General features: G+C 37.8%; 1 protein-coding gene across 1 annotated transcript in view; it reads right to left on the bottom strand.

Moving 5' to 3' along the window:
- FAM155A (family with sequence similarity 155 member A) overlaps positions 1-6,077 on the bottom strand; it is a 511,917-nt gene that overhangs the window by 440,173 nt on the left and 65,667 nt on the right. The window lies entirely within an intron of this gene.

The raw sequence follows: 6,077 nt of genomic DNA, 5'->3' as shown, positions 1-6,077 counted from the left end.
CGATGGCCACAGGCATCTTGGGCCCTTGGGCTAAGTTGCCGCCATCTTCGTCCTGGAGAAACACTTTTTTGGGGGGAGCTCTGCCTTTTGCGTCATCTCCTCCCGCGCCGAGATCTCTCTATCCTGGCGCATTGGCAGCAGCAGCAAGTCTGCCTCCTCCTGCCTGAGGAGGAGGAGGAGGAGGAGGAGGGAGAGGCACTGGGGACCACATGGCCCCTCCAAAGGGCCTCCTCAGTGTAACTCCTTCCACTCGCCTCCCTGCTTCCCCTTGCTGAAGGCACTGCTCAAATCCACACTCCAGCCCTCTCTCCTCTGCAGGGTCTCCTTCCTCTGTGTCCCCAAATGCCATGTCCATTCAGGGTGACGGCTGCTGTCGTGTCTGTCCTGGTCCTAGCAAATCACAAATGGCACATGAAACCCCAGGGACTGGATCCCAGCAGGTTTTGGCCCCACAGTAAAATGCCTGAAAATAGCTTCCTTGCCTTCCTGTTGGTAAGCAGGGAAATGCCCATAAACCCCAAGCTGATCCCACATGAGAAGTTTTGCAGAACCCTGGTCTGGCACACTTGAGCTGAGTAAGTGCTGCCAGTCTTTGTGTTTCACCTTTTGGATGTCACTGCCTGGAGAGAGAGATAGAGAACATGGTTAACTGTCTTACTAGGGTGATGAAAGCCAGATAGCTGGTGATCTCACACCCACAGCAGAGATCCCACTAACTTCTGGACCCTACCAGTAGAATCTCTTGCTTTAATGAACATACTGTTTGGTGACTCCCTGAATTACCTTTGTCTTGCTTGCTGAGGCACCTAAATGTAACACCAACGGGTGCATTTGGATCCCTCACAAGACAAGAGAAGAGGTTGAATGTTATCATATGAAGACCTCTACTAGCCTAGTGCTACAAAGTCTTACTCTCAAGACATCATGTATGCTTCTAGTCAGAGCACAACGAAGATGTATGTTCTTATTTCCCCATTGGATTGGAGAAAGTCTTAGAGGACATGCCTATCCTCATTCCCGAGGTTTTCTCCATCCAGAGGGAAAGGACCAGATAGCTTTCCCCGTTATTTGGTTAAAGAAAGCTTTATCCTTGGTCTATAAAGTGATATCATTTCTAATAGCTGATGGCTCTCTAGTTCTGTGAAATTAAATCTGAAACTAGACCAGGTCAGAAAAGGAAAAAACTTGAAACTTTTCTGTCTGCAGATGTCATTAACCAAGGGGTGAGTTTACCACAGAATGTACTGGAATTTCCATCACTTTGAGCAATAAAGTGAGGTTGGATGTCTTTCAGAAGGAAATGGTATAACTCAAACAGAAGATGCAGACCTGAGGGAGGAATTGCTGAGTGAGGCTTTATGCCCTGTGTAGTGCTGGGGGTCAAGGCACATTATCATAATGGTCTCATCTGGCCTTAAAAGATCTATGAGTCAAATTCTACACTGAGCAGAAGTTAACTGTGGATTTTATTTTGATAGACTATTTAAAAAGACAGAAATAAATGCTGGTATTGTAAGAAAAGTCTACAGTACTCAATCAGAATGCAGTTTGCAATTCTTAGTCAATCAGCTCTCACCATCTGCTAATGGTACATTATTAATTTTGGTCTTGGAGCTTTGATTCCAATGATTTGACATACTGGGTCCTGTAGTGTAACTGCATTTTTGTAATGCTTTCCATTCTGAAAGATGACCGTGACCGAGCTTTTAATCAGAACAACGTGAGTCGTCTAACTCACAGTGTCATTTATTTAATTGTATTTTACTTCTTATACATTTTTCAGTGGAAAAGCGGGAATGAAACAGGAAAGAAAAAAAAAAACAGAACTAAAAAAAAAAACAACTGGAATAAGCAACAGGTTTTGATATCAGGAAACCTGACATTTTCAGATTTTCAGAATGCGTTGTATAAGATATGTGGCACTGGCATGATTATTTTTGATTTGGCAGTCAAATGAGGTGAAGGAAGTCAGTTTTGGAGTACTCAGCTGGTGAATAGGCTTGATTTTTTTTTTAATGTATATTATTTTCCTGTGGTCCTGTTGGGAAAATGAGAGGGTAATAGGCAATTTTGCCATCCACAGGGAAATCAGTAATGTTCTTTATCTCCATAGTTGAATTTTCAGAATTGGTAATAAAAAAAGCTGGTATCTAGACTTCATCCGAAAGTTAATATAAGAATGCAAGTGTAAATCTGTGCTCCTCTGTTTACGCTTGACTAGGATCAAACAAAATACACTTCCAATCTGCTAAGATTTTTTAGATATACTTGTCTTCTATGAAAAATCTCAATATTTTCACACATTTCCCAACTTTTGTCTGGAAAAATAGAGTGAGAGTTCTTTTCCAAAACCCCACAATAGACTACGATGAGAAGACATTCAGCATTCCTGAGATGTGTGCATCCTTGCTCTTCCAGTCTGTTTTCTGTAACAGAGGATGTGTCATGCAGAACTCTTGTCTCGCCTGTTATGTTTCCCCCAAAGCCCCATTCCCTCTCCACGCAGCACGCTGAATCTTACTGGGTTCGTTGCAGCAGCTGGTTCCTGATGGATCTGAACAGATGCAGTTCAGTTCTCTGGTGCCCCTTAGTGTTAGGTCTTGGAGCTCGAGGGAACAAAATAAGGCTATAAAACCATAGCTGAAAATCATGAAGTGACTGTGTGGAGGAGGAAAGAATCTGAAGTATATACTGTTGCCGCTTTCTCACAAAAATCCTTTAACATTTTGCTATTAGAAAACTGATGTAAATAAAATAATTTTGTTTAGAGTAGGCTAATTAATTATATAAACATGAAGAAAAGGGACAAACTTTCCTAAAAAATACAGAAGTACTTCCCCATATTCATCATTCGTTCTGGAAAACACTGACTTCACATACAAATGAGAGTTTTTCTTGGGAATATTTATTACACATGCTCTGAAGCTTAGCAAGTACAAAGAATTCATGAGGGTCCATCTCTCTAGCTGGCAGGTCACCAGGTGTTCTGCAGAGCAGTCTCCTTAGAGCAGTGTCAGTGATTGCCATGCTTTGTTCAATACAGTCAATTCTAGTGCTCTTTAGTTCTTTGGCTCATGACACGTAAGATGATAGTTAACTGATCAAGCACTGAAGAGAAAGTCTAGCAGAATGAGCTTGCACAAAATTGAAGGGACTTGAAGCTGTTGCTCAACCTAAATGCCATGTGTTTTCCTCAATGAAGTGCTTTAGTTTAACAATCAGAAATAATTCTTGACCAAATGTTTTAATGGGTAATAAAAACTCATCAGAATGAGCAGCTTTAATATTTCAAAGCAAATGTTCCTAAAAGTTTGCCTAACATCACACATACAAGCATCCACAATTTCCTGCATTAGTCTCTTGTTTTTCTATGATTTTTTAGTACAAAATTGTGATAGCTGGAGAACCACAAATGGGTCTTTCAGATGCTTTGTAAGAAGCTTGAGAGCAATATCTTGCCTTTGTAATGTATTATAATTGTATTTTTTATTCATGAAAAATTGTATTTCCTAATTACAAAGCACTTTTTTGTGTGCTTTGTATCTTGCACCAGGCTATTTTCAAAATAGTAGAATTTGTTTTGAGTTGTCTGGTTCTACTGGTAAGTGCAATTTTTGCAGTGATTATTAATAAGTCCTCAATTAAAACCTTGCATTAGAATGTCATCAAGCACTTCTAATATCAAACAAACATTTACAGGCCCTTCATCTTTTCATCTTACATCATTATTGTATTTATTTTTACAGCTGAAACAATTTGTATTCCATAGGAAATTATTTGTAGGCAAAATGATAGGCCAAACATGTGCTTTAGCATCTTCAGAGTTGTATAGTTTTGATTTTATTTTAATTAATTACAATCATGTCTAGGCATTATTTTACCCATTACCTGTGAAGAGAGTCAGAGATTTAATTATCTGCATCTGTTAACTGACAAGAATGATATCCATGCTGGTTCTATAATATGAGCAATACTGAAGAATTTTTTATTTTCTGCCACATTCATAAAGTTTTACTTTTTCATTCAGATTTTTTTGAAAGCTAAATTATTGTGAGGAAGCTCCTGGCATCTGGACCTGGTTGCCCAAAGCACTGGGAAATTTTTATTAATGTTAGCAGGCACTGATACTACTAATTCCTGTTCGTATTGATCTAATTCTTGCACTCTCCTTATTCCTGATTTCCTTTATTCCATTACCTTCAATTTTGTCTCTTTGGTGAATTTTTTTAAACTTTTTTCACAAAATCAGAAGATTAACTGTCATCCAGTAAAGATATATCAGACTGGAGTTTAAAAAGCTGTACCATAGAAATTTGGAAGATGTTAATATCATTTAGTTGATTGAATTATCTTGCAGATGTTTGCTCTGAGTCTGTTGAGACTTCTTGCTAGAGAATGAGAGCTTGTTTTTGTTTGTTGACATTTTCAGCCATAGAAGAGTGAACAGATAATATGGCATCTAGAAGTCCAGTATTTTCTCACAAAAATTGTAGGTCATCTTTATTATGACAACTTTATAATGAGAGCTCATTCGTAGTTACATCCAGCTGGTATATTTGGGCATGAGCTGAAATGAGCAGAGGCCATTCTTCATTAACCGAAACCATCAAACAAGTGAAATATAACTTTTGCACATGACTGCAGCAGGAAGATAATATAAATGTCTCGCTCAAATTAGTCTATGCCTATTAGAGTAAGGTCTGATCCAAAGCATGCTGAGATCAGGAGAAAGATTGCAATGGGTTTTTAAATCAGTTTGCAGAAAGGAAACAGGCAGAAGAATAAAGGTCCCCCCATATGGAGATGGAAGAAAAAGGATTGGGAGAACCACCAAAAGGTAGATTACACCTTTTAAAATATTTCTGCCTTCTTTTCCTCTCTTACTAATTCTATGCTGTTTTCTAACAAGTGCTATAGCTTGGTTATGTTTTTAAAGACACTGAAGACATTTTTTTCCCCCTTTTCAGTTTCATTGCCTTATAGATAACCCAGAGCTACCTTGTGATAAAAGGCACTTCCTATCGTGGAGATAATATCTGATTTTTCTCAGAAATAGTCCTTTATTAACTTTTCCTTAAATAAAGTAAGAAATGTGAGCAGTAGATGGAAAGTCTTATGTTTTGTTTGATCAGCCAAATAGTTTTCGTTTTTTCATTCTCACCTTCACTCAAAGGAAAAAAAAAAAGTACTTTCAGACGTAACCTTGCAGTTCAGTTCATAATCTAGTTTTCTATTTTAGCTTGCATCTGTAGAACGTTTTTGATCTGCTTATGTTACAATACCTAAATTAGAAAGCCAGACAGGTTTCCTTTGTGATGTACTGATGTGATGATGTTTGCAGTCCCTTTTCCATCCATGTCTGTGATATGAACAATGTAGAAAAGAGAGGAGGATTGAATTTAGGAAGACTGTAAGTTACTAAGAAAACTTCTCCCTTCTTATTATTCCACATTTGATCCCACTTTTATGGAAAGTATATGTAATCCTAAAAAACTCTTTTCAACTGATTATATGAAAGTCTGGGAGCAGTTTTACATTATGAGTAGTCATGTCTGCAGTGTGAGTTTTAAAATGCATTTGATAGCATGGGCAAGCATGAGGGAGATCTAGCAGATTCTGCCCTAAAGCTGCTACATTCCTTTTGAACAAAATAAATACTCTTGTTAAAAAAAAAAACATATCTAATTATGTATAATATTGTTACAGTCTTTGAACATAGGTTGTTGTACATATATATTGAGATACATAAATAATTTTTGGGAACCTTTCATCTTATTTAGCTTTGTTTATCTAGACTTAAGCATCTGGTCAAAGCTTATCCTTTCAGCATCTTCCTAATAAAAAGATACCGCTACTTCAGGAGCACAATATTTTCTATCTTAAGGCACATCTAAAACAGGTACTCCTGTATGACATGTCATCCTCTGCCATATCGTTCCACTGATTATTGAAGAAATCTTCTAGTTTAAATTGTTGCCTAACTAACCCCTCCTTAAGTTGCTAAACATTAGATAATAGTTTTAGGTTAGTCAGCCAGGTCCCTGGCTTTCTATCATAAAATACTCTTCTTGAAAAGA

Source organism: Meleagris gallopavo, chromosome 1 (assembly GCF_000146605.3).
Source record: "Meleagris gallopavo isolate NT-WF06-2002-E0010 breed Aviagen turkey brand Nicholas breeding stock chromosome 1, Turkey_5.1, whole genome shotgun sequence".
Taxonomy (NCBI): domain Eukaryota; kingdom Metazoa; phylum Chordata; class Aves; order Galliformes; family Phasianidae; genus Meleagris; species Meleagris gallopavo.
This window is presented reverse-complemented; position numbering and strand designations above follow the sequence as displayed.